The sequence below is a fragment of the Chironomus tepperi genome, unplaced genomic scaffold (genome assembly GCF_022539635.2).
Source record: "Chironomus tepperi strain 1889 unplaced genomic scaffold, CSIRO-AGI_Ctep_v1 contig_298, whole genome shotgun sequence".
Taxonomy (NCBI): Eukaryota; Metazoa; Arthropoda; class Insecta; order Diptera; family Chironomidae; genus Chironomus; species Chironomus tepperi.
The window spans coordinates 1,002,522-1,016,714 of NW_027226420.1; positions in this window are offsets into that span (position 1 = coordinate 1,002,522).

The following is a 14,193-nucleotide window of genomic DNA, read 5'->3' on the forward strand; positions in this document are numbered from 1 at the left end:
CTCAAACAGCCCAATATGTTTGCTAAGTCGCCGTATCCACAATAAAACGCGAAGTTGACCTGACGGCACCGTGTTAACTAATTTTGATCCATTTTTACATCTGCACATTGCAAAGACACGATGAAGTCACAAAAAGCTTATTTATTCAAGTCATAATTCATTTTTGCAAGATCCCGTAAAGAAGTCATCCAGTCCAATTTTAAACGTGAAGAATCTTTTAAAACCAAGACTTCCTTAAAGGCTAACGACTTAAAAAAAATTGAAAAATAGGATTCTGACTTCGAGTTGAATCCGACTCCACATTTGAATCACATTTACCTTGTGATAGTCGTGCCTTTCGAGGTTAGACAACCCTTACTAGCAGTACATTCTTGAAAACCTAGTAGGTTAGGCTTATTTTGTACAATTTTGTGCATTACACACAATTAAGTTCAGAAGTTGAAAATCCTCATTTTGAGCCAAAAACTTTCAAAATCACACTCAAAATTCAGATCTAGCTTTGAATGATCAATGACAACAGCCCCGCATCAACTCCATATGAATCATTATCAATAATCCATAAAATACTTAAAATTCAATAAAAAATGACAAAATTCCACCTAAGGACATATAATTTTCTTATTATCGATGCCTTTCAATTAAAAAATAGGCAAATCGAGTAATCTAATCTGAATAAATATCAAACTCACTCAACTATGTTCTCGATGAAAAAGGAAAGTAATTAAAAAATGTTTTTTTTTCTCTTCAAAAAAAAACTTTGTCTTATTCTTTTATTCTCTTTTATCACGAGAGACGAGTAACATGAAGAACACAAAAAAAAAGCATTCTTTTCTGATAAAGTAAATCGTATAAAAATGTTCATAATTTGATTAGAAGTCTAATTAAAAGTTATTTTATACAAAAAAAAAAAGTAGCTTTCACCTCAATCTCACCTTCATCACTCCTTTATCACTCCTCTCTTACTCTATTCTGTGTTATATCATTCACGATGTGAAGTGTACTTGGTTAATATAAATAATAATAATAATGATAAGGATAAGGGATTATATTAATGATAAAAATGTATAGAAAATTTTTTAATATTATTTTATAAAGTTTTTAATTTGTGAATTTAAGTTTTGAGAGATATTTTTAATGAATCTTCGCAAATGAGGTGGTGTATTACATGCAAACTTTATATTTATTTCTGAGGATGACAGCCATTAAATTATGTAAATCGATGGGGTAACCATAGTGAATAAGTTGATAATGTTGGATTATTGAATTTTCGGGAACAGAAAAGGTTGAGAAAAGTTTTTTGGGATGAGGGATGTAATTAAAGGAAGTTTGGGATGATATTAAGGTATTTTAAGGATGTAAGGGTATCGATTGAGCCTTAAACAATGTCTTCAAATCGGAAATTGATGAATTGGTGCTTGTTCAGAGCTCGAAGTCTACTCGAATTTGGAATGGACTCGAGTCAACTTGAGTTGGCTTTCCATACACTATTCTAGTTGAATTCAAGCTTCGATCAGGCGATTATAGAGGTCAGAGTCGAATTAAAGACGTTTAAACACGTTGCCATACCCCGAACAGACCCATGAGTGCACTCATTAAAGTTAATTTGCTCATAAATGAGTTTGTTAGGAATAAAAAGAGATAGAAATCGACTAGGATTTTGTATGAAATAGTCGACTTTAATTGACTCAACTTCATTCAAAATTTGAGCCGAATACTCACTCTAGGAATAAATAAGTCTAGTTCCAGTGAAATTAAAACTGGCAAAAACCCAGGACCATCACTTAAAATCAATTCTGCAATGGAATATTCCTTAACAGGCAAAGATCATGCTCTCCAGAGCTTACTTGCCTTAAATACACTAGATGAGCATACTCGTGAGCGTTGTTCTTAGCTTATTGTACTCTTGAATCTCTAGGGATTGACTCTTGAATCTTTGACATTAAACATGATTCTAGACCGATCTTGTCAAGGAAGTAGCCAGGGGGTTGATTTTGGGAGCTCGAGCCTTTATTCCCTAAGATGCTGGGTATTAAAACGCCCCTGAATCTAACCATCTTAATACACAGCTTTGCTTAAAAATAACCTAACATTTTTTCTATTTTTACAATGATATTTAATTATTTGTAATCATACTTATCTACCCACTATCTTACATATTTCTAGAAAAAGCTACAAACTCAATGTGACCTTCAACTCACAAACGCCTCCAAAGCTCTTCTCGTCGACTCATTATGCGAAGCTATTTATCGTTCTTCAAACTAATTATGTTACAAAACAAAAGCTAATTAAGACATAATAATAAGACAATTTCGGTTGTTAGGTAACAAATAAAGCCGAAACTTGAACGGACACTTGAATTTATTTTCAAATATTTTTCTAATGAAATTTAATTTATTTTGATGAATTTGTTTTGTTTTTTGATGATTTATAATGACTAGTTTTGTATTTTGTTGATTGTTATTTTTTGAGAATTTTAAAATGATATTTTAAGGATTTTAAATTATTATTTTTATTTTATATTAATAATGTTGTTGAAAATTTTTGTTGTTAAACTTTGATATTTTATTGTTTGTTATAGTTTATTATATGAATTTATATTGTATTATATAATTTTGATAAATAAATGACTGCAAATCATATTTTTCAATTATCACATTTTCTAATTTTATTATTTTTTTAATATATTTAGGTTTTTTTAAATTTTTAATTAATTATTTTTTAAATTTATTCTTTTTCAAGATTTTTAAATTTTTAGATTTTAAGTTTATTTATTTTTTTAAAATTTTACATTTTTTTAGATTTTAAATTTATTCTTTTTCTTCTAGATATTAAATTTTGAAATTTAAAAATTTTCAATTTTAATAATTTTTTTTAATTTATTCTTATTCTTAGATGTCGACCTCGAGACATTAAAAATTCTTACTCAATATTAAAAATTTAAGATATTTTAAAATTTTCATTCATCAATCAATTTTAAATTATTATAAAAATTCACAATAAAAATTTGATTTTAATCGATCTATTCTTTAAATTTATTGTTAATGCAAAAAGAAGGAATAAAATGTGAAACATTTTTTATTATTATTATTCTCCATTTTTATTCTCGTTATCAATTTCCATTATTTTTTATTTCACAACATATTATCATTTTTTATTATCACCGTGGAGATATTGTTTTATAATTTATTGCTTTTTTATCCCCGTCAATAATAAAAAAAGTTGAAAATAAAGTTCGTAATTTATATTTTTTATGATATTGCAATGAATTAAGGACTTTTTGTTAATTTTGAGGTGTCAGGATCAGGGGTGTTGCCAGAAAACTTCACTAGGGGGAGCCCGACCATTTTTTGAAATCCTTAGAAAAATGGGACAAAAAATTCAAAAATTAAAATATCGTTACAAAATAAACGAATTTTCAATTCTTGGAAGGGAGTCGTGCCCTCAATGACCTCCTTCCCCCTTCCTGACTACGCCACCGTATCCCCCAATAGACTCCCTCCGCTGACTAAATCCATGTTCATAATTGACAACTTATTGAGAATCTCGATGCATTAAAAAGGCATTAATTCGCAATTATCCATAAATAAGAGGAATTGAATTACATGCAGTATTGCATACAAGTGCTAGATAAACATGTAAAGCTGGCGCATTCATGCATGCGACTGCCGAACCCCAAACCCCAACAAATAAATCTGCAATCAGGAACATAATTTAATTAATCCAACAATAATAAAAATTCCAAGAATTCATTAAAATTCTATTTCCTCGGCTGATGAAATTAAATCCGCGATGTGAATTCAAATTGAAAAATCTTCAAGCTCCACAGCATTTAAATGCTTCGTGCTGTGAATTTCTTCGAAGTAAAATTTTTCAACCCCACTCTGACCATTTCAATTAAGCTTCTCGCGTTTCTCGCCCCTCACAAAAATGGAAGGTGAGACAAACAACAACAGTTAAGGCTTGAAAAATTCTAACCGCATCGCCTTACCTCTCGAGAATCCAACAGCAAAATACAAAAAATAAACTTTTTAATAAACCTGACGAAAGAAGAACAATTTTTTCAGTTGAAGATTAAATTTAATTAATTAAAGTTCGACTTTGAAGGCACACAACAGTATGAAGAGGAACAAAAAAAAGAACTTTTTTGTTGTCGATGCTGCTTGGCAACTCTACCATGGCAACTGTCTAAATTAGCGTTTTGTGATGTTGTGTTTTCCTCATTATGATGAGATGTAAATTAATTTTTTTTTCTTCTTGAAGTACTTTGATGAGCTTTTACAGATTCTGTGAGGCAGTGATGTAGTGAGGTCTTTGGTTAGGAACATGTTGGGTTAGAAACACGAGCGACAACATTTAGTAACAATTTAGAGCCATTTGCAAGCCATGATGATGATAATTAGATCCTATTGATCCACTGAGAATCGTAAGGCGTTAATAAATCAGTGTGACAGGTTTCTATACCTGGCTAAAATGGGTATTTCTGTTTGCAAGCCTAACTTAATTCCAAATCCATTTAAAATCTATAAAGACTTCGAAACACTTGACAGGACAGGAATGGAGGAATTTTTGGGCTTTTGCAGTCCGAACTCCCGAAGTGCTTCCTGCCCAGGACCCCATTTTCTGCTATATATTGGTCGTGTCAACACCAAATTGCAGCTGACTCCGTTTGGAAGCAATGTTGTTGTCTAATAAAGGCAGCAGTAAATACCTGTTAACCTGAGCGATGCAATGCTCCATTAAGCAGCTATTTAGAAGTCTGACTGAATTAATAGCTCATCGATATTCCCCTGCAGATTCCATATGGAGTCCCTTGTTTCTTTTATGTTGCTCCATAATTGAGCATAAAAGCAGTAAAGTTAGAAAAATTTCCACTTGTGCTACTCAGGATATCAAATTTTCCATAACTCTTATCCAAATCAGTCTCAAAAATTCCAAAACAATATTTTATACCAAATATTCCAGCTCTAAAGCTTAATAAACTATGTAAATACTTCAAATATTCCCTAAATTATACTCGACTCTACAACCAATAAAATCCAACATCACATAAATTTACATCAAATGCAAGTTTTAACTCAAAAATATTTATGCTAATGTTCTATGCTTAATTATTGAGCACAAAAATAATTTTTGCATCCATAAATTTGTTCGGGGTACTTAAAATTTCATAATTATCATCCACAAATTCCTACGAAACATAAATTTTTATTTAGATTAAAAATTCAAATCATCAGCATAAAACATAATCAACATTAGACTAATTCAGTTCCAACATTATCAGCATTAAATAATCTTTTAACCAACATTAAATTCCTTAATGATTAAATTAAATTTTCACTAATTATTCCTGTATTTTAATGTTGTTCTAACATAAAATTATGTTTATGTTGTGATTCTTTGTTGTCTAATGCTAAGCTTAACCTCGATAAGAATTTCCATCCTTCAGACTGGTTTTTGTTTATGCTTCAAGTCTGAATTAATTGAAAAATGTTTTTTTTTTTTTTCTCGTCTAAACGAGAAGTTATGGCTTATGAAAATTGACTCAGTCTGCATAAATTAAGATTTGCATGTAAACATAAACTCACGTAACCTTTTAACATGTTTTGAGAAGAAGAGAAAAAATCAAGTAAATTATGTTGAGAAGAAAGTGAAAAGTCAGTAAATTGTTGTTGATGGAGAAGTCGAGTTATGCTTTGTGGATGTTGTTTTTGGGAGATTTTTTTGGAAAGGTTGTTGAAATTTAGTGATTTTTGAGGCATTTTTCCATTTTTAGCACTTAACGTGTCGCAAAGGAGATCAATGTTTCTCAAATTTTTCGATGCAGCTTCAGACTCGGCACAAATCGGTTAATCAATCAACAATTCGACCAAAAGCTAGCGTGACTCGTAAATTGGTTCCGGAATCGATTTAAATCCAACACTATGCCAAAATTATGGTGAACTGATGCCAGATTTTGAATCAATTAATCGATTTGTGCTGTTGAGGAGTAACAATTGAATAGATTAAAGATTTTTGACAATTTTTCCAATTTTCCGGATGAAAAAAATTATTAACATCGTGTAATTCATGCTTTTCAGGACGTTTTTCGTTACTATAAACTCCTGCCTGTAGAATATGACCACTATAGACTTTTGACTTTAGAACATGACCTCAATAGACAGCTATATCTAGAAAATGACCTCTATAGACCCATATATCTAGAATTTGGCCACTATAGACTCCTGTCTATAGAATATGACCACTAGTTGTTCATTTCATGCTTGTTATCATCCGAAGAGCGACAATAACTCAAGAATTGTCTATAAAAATTCCGGAACCATGATTTATTTTGATGTTTCTTCTGGTCGAGTTTCTTAAAATAGAATTAATTCAAGTAAATCATTCCGAAAGGCATGCAAGCAACGTAGAAATGACGGAAAATCCGGCCTTCAGCCAACTTGACTCTTATCTGAAGTCGGAATTCATAGAATGTGGCCTGATGCTGTGTTTTAATCGAATTTGGTTTCAATCTAGAGTCATGTTGGCCTGAGGCCGGATTTTAGGCAAGTTCTTCGTTCTTCGGCGTTCAAGGCACCCTAAAACGGATCAAAACTTAATTTATTAAACCTCAAAATTTCAGAAAAATCTGCAAAATGAACCCTAAAATTCGAAGATTGCAACTAGTTTGCACAATCTTACCAAAAAAATCTTCCAAACCACCACCACATCGCAAAACTCGAAAGAATCTCTTCCAAAAACTCACACATTATAAGAATATTTCACTACATAATTTATTATTATTATTATTAATTAATTATGAGAGTCTACATTAGTATAAATAAAAAGAAAATATAAATTATATGAAAAAGTTTGTGATACTTTTTTAGTAAATTAAATTTACGCTAAAGAAACAATTTTAAGGAAAATAAATAATAAAAAAAAATGAAAATATACAAATAAAAAAAAATTGTTTAAACATTAAAATTCGAAGAAAAAAAAAGTCACGAAACATAAAAAAAATTGCTCAGAAAAAAAAGAAAGAAAAAAAAATTGTAAAAAAGTTTTACGGTAAAAAGCTCTTTAAATAATTTGTACTTAATAATGAGAATTAGATGAACATGAAAATGAAAGTCGTGTCCTGTGTTTTATGTTTATTGTTTTAACTCTAATCTCCCCCTCCCTCCCATCTACTCCCATAAACAAAAGAATAAGAACTAAATGCATATATACATAGCATTAAAAACACAATGTTCTTAACTGTAAAACATGAAAGCTCTCTCTTGTTTTATATATTTTGCAGCATTCTGTACAGCGTCATGATGAAATATGAGAGTAGAATGGCGAAAAAATGATTACAAAGTAGCATATTAATTTAACTAATTACACTCTTGTACATGAAATAGATGCTAAGAAACTGAACTGGAAACAAAGAAAAAAAAAATGTTATTTAAGCTCATTAATTTCTATTTCTGCGTTTTTCGTTATTTTCATTTTTGTTCATCAGACTCGTTTGTTGATGATGATTTTGTAGATAAATTTAATACATTTTATGTTTTGATTGGTATTGGTTCTGATTTCTCTTATGAATAGCAAAGGGGGTAGGATTAATTGGACTAGGGTTAATAGGATAATAAGTATTTAAGTTTTAGTGAAGCTACTATAAGGTTGTCGTAGTGGCTCGGTGGCGAAATGGTTCAGTACTTTGGTACTTAATTATTAAAATACCGATCCTGCAGTCATGGGTTCGAGACTAGACAAGAGAAAATTTTCACTTGTGTTTTTTCGAATCATGAGTACTTGAAAAGCGGCACTACGATCTATCTTTGAAGTATACAGTCTAATTACAAAGATTAATGTGTCTCCAAAGGAGTTCCCAATGACTAGAACAAAATGGTGAGAAATCTGCTTGCCGCGGCGAAAAGTGAGTGCTTGCTCACCACTAAACTTAATTGAGAATTCAGAAGTTGGTTTTAAGCAAGCAATAGTAAGGATAATTTCATATGGAACAGCTTATAGTTCACATTGTTGCTCCTGGAGAGTGTTTTTGATCTCTTTGCACTTGCTACTTGTTTACTGAGTGCAGTTGTCCGTGGTCTCCTTGGTCACCTTCACTCGCTCACTTGTCAAACAATTATTAGTCTTAAAAAGCCATTAAAGCGAGATCAAGAGTTTAGTAGGCCTAAATTCAGGCTATGCAGAGGTGTCTTTAGGGACATTTCATTTACTTCCGTCCCTAAACGACGTTAAAAGTCGTCAAAAACTACACCTTATGGTATAGTTTTTAGGTTACTCCCTTTCTAGTCGATATTAACAGATTTTATTCCTAAATGTGATCTTAGTTCGAAGATAACAGCGTGACTGCTGATTTAAACTAATTTTTAAGGCGAAAAGTGAGGTTAACTGCATTATGCTTTTACAACCTCAAAAAGTTTGTAAAATCTAAAAAATAATTATAAAGTCTAAAATGTAACAAAATGTCCTACCCCTTAAACTTCTGCAATATTATTTCCATTATCATACCTCAAACAATACAAATCCAATCAAAAATACAAAAAACTAAAAAATAAAAGAATGTCAAAAAGAAGATTATCACTGAATGTTGTTACTCAGCTAATATGTCTGCTATATGATGAAATACTACTGTGTTTTTTTAGACGTTAAATGAAATAAAAAAAAAAACTTATATATGAGACAGGATGAACGATGTTAATATAGAAATATGTCCATAAATAGGAATTATACGAGGTTCGTTAGACGAAATTTTTCCGCGTGTAAATTAGCGTGCAAATGAATAATTTCGCATAGAGATTCGTAATTTAAATGCGAATTCAATATATAGAAATATATAAATAAGATGCATAATTTACCGAAAAGAATTTCAAAAATTTAAATCAAAAAAATTCGTTAAAAAAAACTCATAATGAAGTAAAAAAAAATTCGCTCAATTATTTTAACAAATTCTTCTTATAGTAAACAAATTTATTAAATGGTGGATGAAGAAAATGAGCTAAAAAAACTGTTTTGGATAACCTAAAAATGTCCAGAACGATGTAAAAATAAATAAAATTAAAATAATGAAATACAAAGTATTTTTTAAAAAATAAAAATCGCGCCCCACACAACAATAAGTAAGTTATAGTAAATGTAAGATACACAAAAAAATGATGGTCCCTTAAAAAATGAAGAATTTCTGCCGTAAACTCCAAAATATAACTAAACTAACTGTATGTAAATTATTGACACTGACACTCACAACTTTTATAGAATAATAAGACGTTCAACGTGATGATAATTATAATGAAAAAATTAGGTTAATGACGACTAGAATACTTTTCATAAGAAACTTTTAGAACAAAAAAAAACAAATATGAGAAGCTTGGAAAATTCAAAGAAAATTCCTGACTAGCTATAAACAAAAATAAATTCACGATATTAGAAAAACAGAATTTTCTTTAAATTTTCATAGCTTCAATTCCTGATTTTCTCAAGTCCAAATGATCATTTTGACTATTTCGTATCGAAATGAGCAACAAAAGTTCAAGTTTCAATGATCAACTAGGCTTGGGAATAACGAAAAAATATCGAAACATTTTATAATTTAATTTAAAAAAATTAACGGTTAATTTTGATTTGAAATTTTCAAAATAAAATTGACCGTTGGAATGCAAATCATTCATTTAGAACAACTTAACGGTCAATTTTGATTTGAATTTTTTTATTAAATTTTTCAAAATAAAATTGACCGTTGGAATGCTAATCATTCATTTAAACCAACTTTTTATATGAAAACTCAGAGCATGATCATTAAAAATCCTCAAATCCTCAAAAAATAATATGCAGCACAATCTGTCCACTCCATATAAATTTAATTTCTACTTTTTCACGATCCTCTCGTGTCATTTTATTGCTATACATCCACAAATTTTTGAAAATTTTATCATCGCTTTATTTCAATTAAAAATTTATTCTCCCAATGGCAATAAACATAAAAAAATAACAAAAAAAAAAAAGCGACTGCATTAAACTTTACATCAAACCATCCGTAAGCGAGAACATCCGAGGCACATTTGGGAGGATATCTTTATTCACTTTAAAATTTGATTTATTCATCATTTCTTCTCTATTTTCCATAATTTTTCTTGTCCTTATAAATTCATAGATCCATAAAAAATATTTCTCCTTTCTCCTCCACATTCGATCCTGAGTATAAAATTGCACGAGATAGAAGAAGGTGAAAGGTAGCAATTTTCTTAATGGAGCTGCATATTTCTTTTAAATAAAAAGCATCATTTTATATATAAATTTTTAAAAAATATAAAATATTTCATTTATACGACAAGAGAGAAGAAATTATGAAGATGAATGATTTTTATTATCTTTTTTTCTAAAGAAATAAACTGTCAGTAACTGGTTGCAACACGACAGTGATGAATAAATAAAAAAATTCTCAACAAATTTTCATTCAAGTGCTCTGGTTACTGATGTATATTGGGGATTCTTATTGTTCTCTAGCGCAATCTTAAGTTGATTGTTTGAGGTTTATTTATTTGAATAAATTTTTTTAATTTAGTTTATGAGTTCAACTGGATCAGAATGAATGGTTACTGTGTAATCCTGATGAAATATGAGAATTGTTTGATTTAAGTGAGGAAACCGTTTGTTTATTATGTAAAGGAATAAGGAACTCTTTTTCAAAAATCAACAATGGAATTCTCTATTGTTTAAATCTTGATGAATAAACGACCAGGTTGTTTTGTTGCTGTGATATCCAAGATATACTTCGTGACACACTATTGTGTTACATTATTGTGTCACACTGCAGTTTCACGCTATCACGTCACAATGTTATGTGGCGAACAATTGTGTCATTCGTGACACACTACTGGTCATTCGGGACATCATATTATGTCATTCGTGATATACAACTATGTCTAGAGTGACAGACTGTGTTATTTGTGACACACAACTGTGTCATTCTTGACACACAACAGTGTCTGTCACAACAAATTCGTGACAAAAGACTGTGTCTTTCATCTCACACAACTGGGTCATTCTTGACTCACAAGTGTGTCATTCGTAACACAAAACTGTGTCTTTCGTCACACATAACTGTGTCTTTCGTGTCACATAACTGTGTCGTTCATGGCACACAACTCTGTCTTTCACACATAATTGTGTATTTCGTGTCACATAACTGTGTCTTTCGTCACACATAACTGTGTCTTTCGTGACACACAACTGTGCTATTCACATAAATACTCAATGTCTATCGATAATAAATTCAATTATTCAATTAATTTTAAAAAATCAAAAATTTATTAGTTTTGTAGTTCCATAATTAAGAATCTCTAAAATCCACTGCCAATTTCGCTAGAATAAAACATCTAGAATCTCTATAAATTTTTATCCCCACATTCATCCACCGAACCGAAATGCAAAAAAAAAAAAAGTCCCATCCATTATTCCATTCTCCATCCCGACTGAATTATCGCTCTCATGTTGCAACCATCGTAAGTTCACAGTGACAGTACAAAGCAACAAAAAAATAAAACACATAAAAAGATTTAAATGTATGAAAAATGTAGCATTAAAAATGATATAAACTGCATGCTAGACGGAGAGCTACTCGCATGATGATCTCTCTATTTCATGTAGTTTCTAGACACATTATTTTATAGGCAAAAAAAAAAAAAATAAATAAATTAATGCAAAAAAAAAAAATTCACGACACATACATCATAAAGCATGAAAAACGTCTATGAGATGAGATGAAAAAAATTGAAAATTTTCACGACATATAATTAAAAAAAAAATTAAATTAATTAAAATAACACACGTAGCGATGAATTAATTTTCACGTTTGTAAATTTAATATGAAAATGTGAAAAAAAAGTCACACAAACACACACAAAATAAATTAAAAATCGTTCTTAATACAAATTTCCATTACAAAAAATTATGGAAATTTAAATTTTGTATAAAAAAAATTAATTAATTATTAAAAATGTGAATGAAGATCATTTGAGGAATACAAAATTGACAAGACGAAGCTTAGTGCTTGATGAGACTTTCTAGCTGTCTTGAGTAACAAATTTGAAGTAGATATCGATAATTACTTTTAAATAAATTCTAAAATAAGCAAGTGCTGAGAAAATTTCATCGAGCATCAAATCTAGTTCAACAACTAGAATGTAACTTTATTTATATCAAAACCAGCAAGTCATCGTCCTCAATCTTGTATCATTCAAATGATAAACAAGACCGAAATCGTCCAAATTTTCGAAAGAAAATTGAAAATTTTGATGATTTTAGCTGTACGTAAATAAAAAAGGTAGCGAAACTGAAACTAAGAAATAATAAAAAAAAATACTAAATAATAATAATGATTATATAAATGAGTACGAAAATGAAGTAAATATGGTTATTTATATGAAAAAAAAAAACTGATTGAATGAGTAAAAAAATAGACAAAAAATTTATGAAACTAAAAATTGTTTTTAATGATGAAAAAAAAATGATGAAAATCAATGATACAATTAAATTAATAATAAATTATATAATAAAAAACAGAATTTGAAATTTTGGGTTTTTTCTAATTTATGCAAGATTTTTCATTTTCAGATATATTCATTTTAATATTCATTAGGTGCCTCTTTCTACTACCTTAACGTTTTCTAAACAAAACCATGAACCAAAATTAAAACATACAAATCAAATTGTTTACCCCTCCTCTCCCTAGCCGTTACGTATTTTCGGAACATTCCCTTACTTGAAATGTACACTACTTAAATATAAAGGTAAAATTCGGACACAGTCTAACGAAATCCTGGCTCCAAACCAGATTAGACAAAATCCGACAACAAAGCCAACCCAGCCAACGACTGGATTTTCGGTCGTTTCGATACCGTTTCCTTTCCAGCTGAATATTTATTGATTTTTCAGATAAATAAAATGTTGATTTTACTCTACTTTTTATGTAGAGGTAATCAACTATCAGGTAAGTTTCATAACCTAAACAACCTATCTGATCGACTCTACTTAGCAATAGATGTGATACGAGCTATGACACTCTAGTCTGCGAATGTAGATTCTACTTAAAACTAACAAGAATGTAACTAACCTACCACAACTTTACAACTTGTTATGTATATGAATATTTGCTAATATCGTTATCACTGTAAATATTTTGTTGTAAAAACCCATAAAATTTTGAATATGATCATTTATAAATTTTCTAAGAAAAACATGTGCTTCTGTATTGACTGGGAAGCACGCTACTTAGAGTGTGACAGAGAATTTTGGAACGATTGACTGACTTGTGCTTACAGGGATAGAAATCATTTAAATTTAATGAAGTCTTGAGAGATTTTTAATTTCAGTATATTAGAATTTTTGAAACAAATCTAAAAATCTAGGAAAGAATCCTTAAAAATTCAAAAGAACTCACCTGAACACCCTTGAAATATTCTTGAAAACCAGGAATGCAATTTTAAATCGACATTTTATCAATAAAGGTTCCTTCATACTGCAAACCGCTTGAAATCTTCTAAAACTGTTAATTACTTTGTTATTATTAAATGCAAAAATTGTTTTTTCAAAGCCTATTCATTGAAAAAGTAAATTCAATATTTGTACATTGTCATGAGATGGAGATTTTTAGTGAACACTCCTTCAATTGAAATATAAAACTTTTGACATACTCAATCAGTACTGAGCTGTGGAAAAATGCAAGCACATGATTGAAATGTGATTCTTAGACATAACAGGGATTTAATCTGTTGATATAAAAGAATCAATTATTATTTTAACACGTGAAGCACATACAGCAGGTAATTAAATTCACTCCATTAATATTGAACAAATTTATCAGATTAATTGGACTTTATGACTTAGAAAATGTCACATATTCCCTTTCTAGATATTTCAGCATAGAGTTTATCCACCATATTTCCATCCAGACACAACAAATCGAGGAATTCCTTTCTTTAAATGGGTATTTACAAACGTGATGTTTGTTCTTGGTTCACACCACGTCAATGTTTGTTCAGTGAATCAAGTAATACGAGATTATAGACTTACGGTAAGAAATGTTAGAATTTAGATACGGTATATGAAGCATTTGTAAAGAATTTTTGATGTAGAGCTGCGTCCATTTCCAAAGTTTAACAAATTCTAGTGATCCAGCAACATTCTTGTTTGGCTCTGGGCCAAATT